At 32.2% G+C, this 12,929-nt stretch overlaps 1 long non-coding RNA gene across 1 annotated transcript; it reads right to left on the bottom strand.

The window, feature by feature from the left end:
- Nucleotides 1–18: 18 nt before the first annotated feature.
- Nucleotides 19–10,747, bottom strand: LOC143233108 (uncharacterized). Its single transcript, XR_013017971.1, has 4 exons — nucleotides 10,518–10,747; nucleotides 8,956–9,098; nucleotides 2,627–2,813; nucleotides 19–873 (listed from the first exon to the last, which is right to left on the bottom strand). It is a non-coding gene; the product is annotated as an uncharacterized LOC143233108 (long non-coding RNA).
- Between the last annotated feature and the right edge of the window lie 2,182 nt (nucleotides 10,748–12,929).

The raw sequence follows: 12,929 nt of genomic DNA, 5'->3' as shown, positions 1-12,929 counted from the left end.
AAGAAACTTCCAGTCTTCTTTTCAATATATTTTAATTTATTAAATCATCTTTACAGAACACTTCAAGTGAAAGTTCATATGAATCTTCACATAACAAATGAGTTAAACCTAATGTACATTTTTAGAATTTGTTGATATATTAAATACAGCCTTTCCAACATAAATAATGATATTATTGCAAAGAATGAAAAAAATATCAAAGTGCAATTAGTATACTTATAATTCAGAGGTAGTTCACCTGAATTACCAATTACTTGAAAACTTTTGTAAAATGTAAAAACTGGCATTAAAGTTACAAGAAACAACAAGTGCTAAGAAAAGAATAATCATTAACACAGATGTGTTAACTCTATAGCATATACAAATAAAACGTTCATAACACATAGTATGTACACAAATTCACTCAAATAATTCTTTGTCTAAATACTGTCTTACAAATTCTTGTGTAAAAACTCACAAGTTTCACACACACACACACTATGAAGAATACACTGTTACAGTTCCTTTCCATCGGGTTAATTGAGATGTCTTGAAGCTTGAATAAGTTACTTCAATTACACAAGGCAACTAAGCTGTTCAAGAGATTGCACAGTTGTTAGAGACAAAAAGTAATAATAATAAAACCTTAGTACCTCAACAGTAATACATACTTAAAAGTCCTCAAATGGCTCGGCATGGCCAGGTGGTTAAGGCACTCAACTCGTGGAGGGTCGCAGGTTCGAATCTCCCTCATACCAAATATGCTTGCCCTTTCAGCTGTGGGGGCATTATAATGTGATGGTGGATAATGATGACTAGCTGCCTTCCCTTTAGTCTTAAACTGCTAAATTAGGGACAGCTAGTACAGACAGCCTTTGTGTAGCTTTGCACAAACTTCAAAAAACAAATAAACAAGTCCTCAAACAACTTTCACTAAGTTCTTTAAACAGTAAATACATTTTTCAGCAAGACACACAACTCACATACCTAAACCTTACATCCATAATTTGTTATGTCACTCTGCCAAAATCCATCCCTTACAAAGTTCATTTGTCTGGCTACTGCCAAAACTAAACTCTTGCTTTACCATGTGTATCATTTAAGTAGGCAACTAGTGTGAACCTCACATTGTTTAATCTGAATATTAGAAATACTCCAAACTGTCTTTGCTGCACATGACATCAAATTTCACCACTAGTTAAAACTTTACACTTACTTTGTGTATATAGTATTTAATCTGTCTACTAGCTTAACCCTATCAACACTAGTCTCAGTTCAAAGGGCACGTTATCTCATTTGTTGGCAGGCATTCAAAATTTTATTGAACTACTATTTCATGAATGTATGCCAATAAGTTTTGTATCAAATTGTAGATTATAATTAAAATTTCAGTATAATGCATTAGTTAATTTCCCAATTTAAATTTAATTATAAAGAAAAACATCTAAATATTAATGTTTATGTGTCAAGTTGTATGCTCAATCCAACATTGGTTCAAATTAAATGTTTGTGACTTCCAAATACAAAGTCTAAAAGTTTCTTACATGTTAGGTACATATTCAATGTTTATTGACACAAAGCTACAAGGCTATCTGTGCCAGACAAGATGTGGTACAGTATAGGTATAGGGCAATTAAGGTAAAAAGTTAACTATGTAAAATTAGGAACTGCCAGGAAGACTGAAGCAACAAGATCGAAATTGCAGTCAGTCACCTGAAGTTGGCCTTTCCATTTGATAAATGATAGTGGAATTCTGCAGTATTGATATAGAAATTTAGGATTTTTGTTATTTTATTCTGCATATATATATAAAATTTAACAAAAATATTTTATTTCACACCCTCCACATACAAAACTTAGCAACCTATGGCAAGCAGCAAATGAGTACAAAGTTGACAACTAGAAATGATAATTGTTTGCATTACTTTTTTATTTAATGTTTTATGTTTTAAGAAAAATACATTTAAGAACCTACTTGTCAATAGCAATAATGTATATACATAGATAATGAATTGTCTGAAATGTGACTATTTTACAAAATGCTAATCCACTGAAATACAACCAAGACAAATTACTTTGTAAAGGCCACTTGTATATTCTTGGATAAGGTAACATGAGTGCATATGCTCCACATCATCACAACTTCTGTAATGTTAGTCAGGTATTGCTGAGAGGTCAATATAATTAAAGTAATAAATATATGTAGATGTATGATGTCATGAGATTTAAACTATTCAGACTAAACATTTGTATTATAATTTGTTGTCACTCTTGACAGACAAAAGCATAATTTATGTTTATTTCTTAATTTTTATGGTGGTTATGAGGTTGATCAAATAGACTGAACCTGTACAGTTATGATAGTAACAGTAATAGAAAATATATATAGTTTTTCTTTTAAAATATTTAATAATTACCTGAAGGTTATAAAGATTTTGCATGTGAAATTGGAAAATTTTCCTGAGGTATGCTTAATAATTTAAAAGTTATAGCATAAAAATTATAGCATGCACAAAACAGTTATGAGGTTGGTCTGTGGGACTGAGCCTGTGCTGAGAGAGTTAAACATAATACTTTCTCTGACATACATAATATTTAATCTGGGTGATAATTTAAACATTACACTAAGGAAATAGTGGCAAGGTACCTTCTGGTGTAGTTATCTTTTTCAACAAGGGTCCTCTCAGATCTGAAGAAGATGGAACAGATTTGGCTTTCTGTAGTTAATCAAGAATCTCCAATCCATTCTCCTCAGCTACTTGTTGGATTAGAACATCTACTTGTTCTTGTAGTGGAGCTGTTGTTGTGGCACTTCCCATTGCATTTTCTAAGACCTTACAAATAAAAATAAACTGATTTAATGTCAAATGTCTAAGGTAGCAGTATTTAAATTTCTTTCCAGTGGGTTTTTAATATCTATCACATTACTATTGCCTTATATACAATGCAACTGCTACAATTTACTTGAAATTCAAAAGGGAAAAAGCACTGAAAGGATACTCTGCTTTAATTTTTCTGACTGCATAACTTATTTTGAAAATCATGATACAGACCTAATAAGTTACTATGCTACCTTCCTGAGACATTTTAAGAAAGGGATTGAAATATCTGTAACATTTAATTACAGATCTTCATACATCCAAGCCTTCAAACTTGTTTTCAAATTTATCCATCACAGGTGAAACCTCAAACATATGGAAAAAGAAAATATAATATTTATTATGAAATATGTATATGATACAAACTTTTTTTTCACAAAGACAAATGTAAAAATTATAAGTGCACTCAGAATTACAGTATCTGCTGAACCACTTTAAAAACTTATTATTATAACAAGTACACAGAAAATAAGCTTTAGTCATTTTTTTAAGGTAGGAATCCTTAGATTCCTTTGGATAGTAATTCTTAAGATACCTCTGATTCTGTAAACTTCAGGCAAGTTTATGTTACATCTAGTGATATATATAAACACACACCACCATGTATGTTAATATTATAAAGTGTGAGGAAACATTTTTCAGACAAATTCAGCAGATTGTCAAATCATTTGGAAGAAGTTGGATTCACATTTCTAACAGCAATGTTAAACACTAGACTTACACAGTGTCTCTGTTCCTGTTAAAAAAACTGTAATTAAAAGCACTAAGGCATGAACATTGATTAATAACTATATCTTAGAAAAGCTCAACTTTCTTTGTTTAATAGAAAGTTAATATTTTCCTAAACTGAAACTGTATTTCCAAAAATATTTACCTATGCTGACAATATAGTTATTCATCAACATTGCCTATCTAAGCATTGGTCTTGCATGCTTCAGTCCTTTTATACTCCTGCTTAAATGCTTTTGGTAATATCTAATTTGCAAAATTCTCCACCCATCATCAATGTGCCCTTCATTCCTGTACTGTATATAAACACCTCACTCTTAGTGGGGAGGCAGGGTGGAAAAATGTCACTGGAGGTATATACTATTGGAAATACATTTTCAACTTAGGAATATGCATACTTCTAAATCATACCATCCACTAACAATATAGCTAGCACTGAGAAGGTGGAGTGGCCAGTGCAGGCATGATTCATACAGAAAGAATCTGCATGGAACACTGTTATACCAAAGTAAAAGTGTTACACAAGTGGGGGAACCACATTACATCCTGAACAGGTATGCTCTTCACCTGAAACCTAGTTCCTGTATCAAGGGTGGAAAGTACATGAACAATCATCATCATAGGTCAGGCCTGACTAGATAGTCAAGGTTCTATTTCTTGAGGATAGAATTAAGGGGTCTTAGTCCCTATATCCCACGTAGTTAGGGCTATTGAACTGCAGTGTTATATATATGTAAACTTTTGATTTTGATTTGCAGTGATGTGTTTCACGCCACCAGAATCATGACAAGAAAGAAAGCAACACTAAAGTGGACAAACATTCTCCCCCACCTGAAAAAATACAAATGGCAACACCTGAGGCTTGGAATGATGGGATCATGTATGCCATACTCCACCAAAGAAAAAAAACGCCTCTAGTCTGGAATAATAAACATTCATCCTCATATTCGAACAAAGAGGGCAAGGATTATTCCATTTGCCCCTGGAATTATGGAGAAAATATGGAACTTGTGCTCAACCAAGGGCCTAGGAAGGGATCACTACCTGTTTAGAATTATGAAGAGATAGTATATTTCCTTCCATGAACAATATACAAAACCAACATTGATCAAAGATAAGAGTCTTGCTCACCCTAACCAGATAACACAGCGTCAAATCTCAACAAGAATTATAAGTAGGCTCTTGTGGAGGCTGGTGCCACTCCTACTGACATCTGAGAAAAATATCCAGGGACCCAAATAGGAGGTTCCCCTTGTCTCCAAAAGTGGAAAATCACACTCTAACACTAAGAAGGAAAATATTCTGTCCATTACCTCAGTGAAGTGACTAGAACTTGGGTGTGGTAAGGATTCCCTAGTTCCACTTGTGGAGTTTGGGGATAATGCACATTGTCTTGAGAAACAATGCTCTGGAAACAGTGCAACAGTTGAACCACATTCTCTAAATTTTTAAAAATAAGCCAACCCCAATTTATTCAATTTGATGATCAGCAGGAACAAGCAGAATCCCCTTTAGTTCACAAGTGATTGACCATGATAATATGGTAATAGCATCCAATAAAAGCCAAGATGTTCTTATGAAACACTTTGTTTCTATAGAGCCTGTTGCAACCAGCAGTAAGAATAATCAAATTGGTTGCTAGTGTAGAGTTGTATTGAGAGAAGCACACATGTCTGGGCAACACTTGGCACAAATTTGGATCCAGTGAAATCAAGATTTAAAAGACCCTGGAAAATAAATAAACAATCTAGTAGATGTTGTTAAAAACAGCCCTGAGGAAGAGGAAACTGTCAGAAGAAAGTTGCCAGATCATGTAAAGAAAGTGAGAAAACAGCATTAGGAGAAATCCAAATACTAGCCCATAAAATGTGCCTCACTGGATAAATGAAATGCACAACAAAAGACAATTGTATTAAATCTGATGAGATGCAACTCAGAAGATTACTCACCTGTATAAACCAAAACATACAAAATGGATATTTGGAAATCCACCTCTATGGAAATGTGGAAAATCAAGGTTAACTGAAGGATCCCAAATGAATACACAGTCAAGATGATCACCACAAAAGAAGGTGAAGTGGTTCACATAACACTCCCAGGGCTGACAGGCCAAAACAAATTATCAGATTGCAATTGATTAAAGAGATGAGAAATAAGTGGCAAAAGAATTGCAGAGATAAATGTATCTCCTTCCCTAACTGCCAGACTTTGAAAGAAAGGATATAGCAGGGTTTAAGGGGAGAGAAAAAGTCCTACAAACATGCTAACAACCCCAACTTATGACATCAACATATCAGCAGCCAAAAAATATACTTCCACTAGGAGGCAGAAAATGAAGGCAAGCAAACAGACAAAGGAGGGTACAAGGGCTATCTATCCCATCACATAGTAAAACAGTAAACCTTGCAGCCTACAGCAGAAAAATCAGGAAGATGAAGAAACTAGTTAGACCCCCACTACTACCATCAAGGAAGAAGAAGAATGAAATGGGACAAAAAAAAAAAAAAAGAGACCCAAAATCTTACAAATCTAAATGATTCATTGAAGAAAGGGAATAGGATCTAAACTGGACTTGTGAACAAAAAAACAGTTTCAGAAGTCATAGGAAAAAACACCCTAGGCTAAACAAATCTTTCCATCTTTCAGCAGATAAAAACCCAGACAGCCCAAACTAAAAGTGACACACCTCCCCAAGACCATAGAGAAAATGTTAGATAAAGGAAGAGAAGTCATATATGAAGCCAACATTATAACTAAAAGAGTAACAACTTTATATTGATTTTATACCTATACAAAAAACAACACTCTGTTACAGTATTATGTATTCATCTACATTAATTAAGAAATAAAAAAAAATAACATGATACACACAATATTAAGAATTTTTTTACAGCAACACTAAAGGATCATTTGATCTGGCTTGGTGTCTGTTGTGGTTCTACAGTGTTACCAATGATCATTTGATGTAATGTCACATGCAGCTCTACAGATGATTTTAAATATTGTAACAAATTATCTAACTTGCTAGTAAAAAATCTCACCAAGAATAGTAATGTACCAGAGCCAGATATAATACTACTACAATAAATTTTTGTGCAATTAAAATAAGTGTATGTAATTGTAAAATAAGCTTAGATCACAAATACAGTACTTTCTAGTGTTAAACTTCTACCTTTAAAGCCTTATTCAAAAATATCAAAATCATTGTATGTTTAAAATCATAACTTACAAAGACATAGAAATACCATTGGTTATATAAAATTAAATGATAAATGGCTGGTAATTATAAACAAAGTAAATGCCTAAAATGTAATCTACACGTTTTTGGACAATCCAAAGTCAGAAAATTCATTATGATTTAGTTAGAACTTCAGCTAAAAACATTTTACCACTACACCAATGACTAAGAAGTAGTTCCTTGTGGCATGCACTTTCTGAACTATGAACTATAAAATGTTTCTTAGCTTTCATCACAGTTCTAGTAACTTAGTCCATATTAATAGGTACATTACAAGGAATATAGTTAAAAAAACTGAAATTAAAACAGATGAACAATCACAAAATTAATAGCTCTGTACAATTAAAGTGACAAATAGAAGTCTTTAACTTCTGTAGGTTCACTGAATTTATAGCTTTGTCTTGCATCTTCACTGCACTGCCCATGTTTTTGGTAACCTATGAATGAATTATTATAAATTTACCTCCTAATATTTGGTCTCATTTCCATCATGCAAAATATGATTAATATATGGAACATATTTGTTCACTGTATGACAAATACTTCAACATAAATAACTGAACATATCAGTTTTTATCAGCCAGTTAGTTCAATGACAGCAAGTATGATAATTAGTTTCAAGTACATCTAGGTATAGGAAACATGTGATAAAGTTGTGTGTATACACAAACCTATTATCGACACTGACTAATAAGTTATCTCTTAAATGAACAACAAATTAACTGCACAATACTGTGTTAGTGGTGAAACATTATGAAAATTTTTCATGCAATTTTTTTATATTATAGATCATAATTCTGACCATAATTACAAGACATTTATGAAATGTAACATTTCTTTGTTCCCCAGTAGAGGGATTACATTTTCAAAAATAAAGAAAGCATTAATTTGAAATAACTCACACATATACAAAATTTGGTAAAGATGTATGATATATTAATAAATAAGTAATTATATTATGCACAATTACTATATCAACTATAACCTGGCCAACTGGCTAACCATTAACATAACTTATATAATCAAACAATGCATTGTGAGTGTAAACAAGACTGTTGGTTAGGATTACAAGGCCCAATAATGTAGCTTATGTGAGCAGTCTGCAGATACCAAAGTCCTACTATGTCTGTTAACTTAAGTTTTTAAAGCATGTTGTTAATCTTGTAACTCATAAATAACAGATCTTATAATGAAAACTATAATAAGATAATATGCAAACATGTGAATAACATATATAACACTAACAGGGAAATAAAACATATATAACAGGATAATCAAGCTGTGATAATTGGATATACTGATATCCAACCGGTGATGTGCATGATTTTATAGCAAAGCCACATCAGGTTATCTGCTGCATTCACCAAGGAAAATCAAACCCCTGATTTTTAATGTAAACCTGAAAACTTACCACTGTCTAACTGGAGGACCCATTACTTGTTACAAGTATTTGCAAGACAGATTCCAGAAATATTATATGAATAAAATTTTCAAGTACACACACACAAACAAAAAAAGACAAATGAACAAGTAACACAATATTTGTATTCACAGATAATGTAAACTTTAATACAAATGGTACAACACTTGCTCAGTCTCTTAAAGATAGTAGATTTGATTTCACAAGTTGCACTGAACAATTTTCTGGGCTGAAGAACAAAGGAAAATATCTGAAAAGTCAAATTTGAAATGTAAAAAGTATTTACATCAGCCTACTTATGTTTTTTTTCAATTTTTTAAAATTACCATAATTTCATTTGTAATGGGTTGAGTAGACAAACATCTAGATGCTTAGTTAAAATTTCAGAATGAAATCTTTATGAAGAATCAGAATAAACAAGCGACTGCTATTTAAATTCCATCAGGAAACCATGCAGAGATTCCTAGGGGGGTAACTTAAATGTTTGATTTTTTTTGTCTTTTTTTTAAGTTGTCACTGAAATTTGATATGAATGTTAAACTTTTTAATTCTTTATGTTTTATAACTATTTCATTAATTCATGATGATCTCTGGGGATGACAAATGCTAGAAAAATGTATTTTATAACAACCAATCAGAAAGCGCTGCTCAAGTAGTTTGTAATCAAGAAGATTGCAAAAAAAAAGAAACAGAAAAAATCAGCACATTACTCTTTTTATTTAGTTTGCAAAGAGGTTTCCCAGTAGCTCAGGTCAATATTGTTCCTAGTTTCTCAACACACAATGGTTTTCTACTTTTCTTTTTTCTCAGTTTTCTTGGTTTGATTTCCTTGAACAAAATTTTAATACAGTTCCTGTAAATTAAAAAATAAAAATTTTTAATCTTTTCAAACAGGTACAGTCATGGTATTACTTTCATTATTTGAAAAAGTGGATATCAACATAAAAACATTTGTATAATATTATCAATTTAGTTTAGTTGTATACTTGGCATTGTGCAAAACTACCCTCTGCAAAAACAAAATAAAAATAAAATGAAATACTTCATTTAACTATTTAATGACTTCTGCTGTTAAATAAAATATTCCTTTTATGTTTCTGAGAAATGCATTCAAATTTTACACTTTTCAAAACTTTTACATAGCTTGGCAAGATAAAACTTAAAAAAATAGCATAAAACTTTCACTACTGTTGTTTCTTTGTTAAGCACAAAAGTTCAATAATGGGTGATCTGTGTTCTGGTCACCATGGGCCTAGAAACTTAGTTTCTATCGTTGCAAGTTCATAAAATACTGCTGTGCTATTGGGGGCAATATTTTCAAACTGTGACAAAGTGTTCATAAACATGAAGATTAATATTCTAATGATTTCAAAATGCACAGAATTATTAAACTTTATTTTGTTTCTATTTCAAAGTGAAATTGAACTCACAAAGAATGAATACCTTGTTTATAATAAGAACTCTGACGAAAAGTAAGCCAAATATAAAAGGCAGAATAAAAATACTTGAAAATGATAATAGATGTATGTGTGGGCATGTGTTAATAACCAAAATCTCTTTAACAATACAACTGTTATTATCAATATTCTATGTCATAACCTCATTCATGGCTCAGAAGGTTCAGCTATCTTGAAATATTTTGATTAATTCAAAATCTACACACTTTTTAAGTATACTTATAACTAAAAGTATTAAAATATTCTTCCAAAAACTGCAATCATAAGATTTGATAAAACTAGCCCAAGAGAAAAATGTAACAGAGTATGTTAATATATTGAATAAATTGATAAAATCTTTCTTCACATATTTCTGAAATTTAATTAGCACACAGATTTGAAAAACCAAACTAAAGGATATTTTAATGGGTCTAAGGAATTGTTTTTATTTTTATTATATACTTTATAGTGGAAAGGTGAAGCAATACAAACAAAGAAAACAAAAATGTAGGTTCAATTAGAAACTGTGAATGATTCATCTTAACTTATGCTATATAGATATATATAACGTACGTTTATATTAGAAGTGGCAAAATTATTATTGGAAATAAGGTGTAATGGCTAGCTCACAAGATGTTTTATTTATATCTTATAAAGTCTCTATCTCATTTCCATAAATCTGAATAACTTGCTATTACATTCATTTTAAAATATTTAATTTTTTTATATTAGATAATAATTTTGATCAGAAACTCAATTTAGATAGAAGAAATTGTAAAGGTATTAATATTTATAGCAGGAGTTTAAAACTTTTCTGCTCGTCTTCCAAAACTTACTACTTATTTCTATACTGCGCTCACAGAAGCCGTGTGTCTGATGGAATTAAGTTTAATTTCTCTAAACTTGCACCATACAAAGCCTTTCTTAAATAGAATATCGGAGTGGTTTTCTCTCTTGCTTTCCATTATAAATTAGGCCTGGCATGGCCAAGCTCCTAAGACGTGCGACTCGTAATCCGAGGGTCGCGGGTTCGCGCCCGCGTCGCGCTAAACATGCTCGCCCTCCCAGCCGTGGGGGTGTATAATGTTACGATCAATCCCACTATTCGTTGGTAAAAGAGTAGCCCAAGAGTTGGCGGTGGGTGATGATGACTAGCTGCCTTCCCTCTAGTCTTACACTGCTAAATTAGGGACGGCTAGCACAGATAACAACCATTATAAATTGGTTCCATTGCATTAAAATAAGTAAAAAACTGCCACGCTAATTGTAAAAATGTCTGGAAAAAACATATTCTGACACTTATACTTTCGTTTGTTTTCAGCAGAAGCACTGCTTACAAAATTAATTTTATTCCCAACTTTAGCTTTACACACAGTTTACTTTCGGTGCTCATTTCTTGAAATATTAAAGCTGAAATTATTTTGTGACATAGAGTAATTCATAACAAATAGAGGTTATGAGAACACTTGTGGAAATAGCTTTATAATACCAATCACACACTTGTAACAAGATTAATTTATTTCCAGATATCCACTACCCACCTCCTCCTTATCCCATCACATTTTACTTTAGACATCACACTAAGGTTTTAACGTCCTACTCCAGACGTCTTGCTAACTTTAATGTAACCATACCAATCTTTAAGAGAGAGAAAAAAAGTTTACCATCTAATAACAAACAATAAAAGTACTATGTTTAAATTGTAATACAAATTTATTAAACTGAATTCTCAATTCCAAAAGTAGTAATTGAAAACAGTATTAGAACATTTAGCCTTCATTTTATACTAGGTCGTTCAGAAATAAATATCGGAATTCTCACTATGACATTTAGAAGCTGAATATTGAGTAACTTATCGTTAGTTGGTTGGTTTAATCCAACGTTTGTAGTTTACAAGGTGTCTTAACTGTCTGCCGTTTCAACTCTACTCAGAGTAAGTTTTGCAACCCCAAGGTAGCAAGAACAAGAAGGACTTTTGTTTGATTATCCTCTACGACTTCAAACTTGGAAGAAAAGCTATCGAAATTACACGGAACACTAACCACGCATTTGGCCATGGATATCTTACTGAACGCTCAGTTAAGCGTTGGTTCCAAGAGTTTCGACATGGAGACGAAAGTCTTGAAGACCTTGAAGCTCGTGGAAGGAAGTCATCCTTAGATGAAAACACATTAAGGAAAGCAGTTGAGATATACCCTCGTATAAACTTGCATAAAAATTAGGCACAAGCAAATCAAGCATTGCCAACCACTTTAATGCGATAGGAAAGACGAAAAATTTGGATACGTGGGTTCCGCATGAGTTGACTGAAGATCAACAAAATCGGCGTTATGAGACCTGTCGAGGATGACGCCCTAAAAATCGAAAGAATTGAGAAACGAAGTTCAGCCTCATCCACCTTATTCCTCAGACCTTTCCTCTACATATTTTCATTTTTCAAAGCACTTTGACAACTTTTTGAACGATAAACTCTTTCAAAACCAGGCAGCTACAGAAGAAGCTTTCAGGAAGTTCATTGACAACAGAAACTTTGATTTCTATAGCAGGGGCATAAACAGCATCATTACACGTTGTTAAAAGTGTGTTCAAGCATATGATGCTTACTTTGATTAAAGCATGTTTTACAACACTGATTTATACTTTTCCAAACTTTGCAGTTGAAATACGACATTTATTTCTGGACAACTTAATACAATGTTAATTGTAATTGGACCTCATAATATAGATAATATTCATAGGCGAAAGTATCCCACTGAGATTTCAAACTTCATTAAAATTGTATTAACAGAGATCTATTCAAAAGTAGAAAATGTTTTTTTTTTTTTTGAAAAATGCAACGCCTTCCAGTGGCTCAGCGGTATGTCTGTGGACTTATAACGCTTAATTCAAAACAACAACAATAACAATGAAAAATGTGACACTTTTCTGAAATAACATCGTTTGTTTAAACTAACTTTAATAAAACATCAAAGCTGCCATATTGTATTTTCTATAATAATTGAAGTTTTAAAAACTGAAAAACAATCTTCTTATGTCGCTTGTAATATTTTATTGTTTTCTTAGTGTAAAACCCTACAAAAGGATATGTGTACTTTTCCGCTATAGGATATTGAGCCCTGGATTTTAGCCATTTAAATATGCAGTCTTACCTCTGACTCATTTACGTAACGCTGACAAAACGAAAATAGTAACTATTATATTTATTAGTTACAACAAATTCACAACTTGTCGATTACGCTTGCCATGTT

The sequence above is a fragment of the Tachypleus tridentatus genome, chromosome 12 (genome assembly GCF_004210375.1).
Source record: "Tachypleus tridentatus isolate NWPU-2018 chromosome 12, ASM421037v1, whole genome shotgun sequence".
Taxonomy (NCBI): domain Eukaryota; kingdom Metazoa; phylum Arthropoda; class Merostomata; order Xiphosura; family Limulidae; genus Tachypleus; species Tachypleus tridentatus.
Note: the sequence above shows the minus strand (reverse complement) of the source record. Positions and strands in the feature narration are given on the sequence as shown.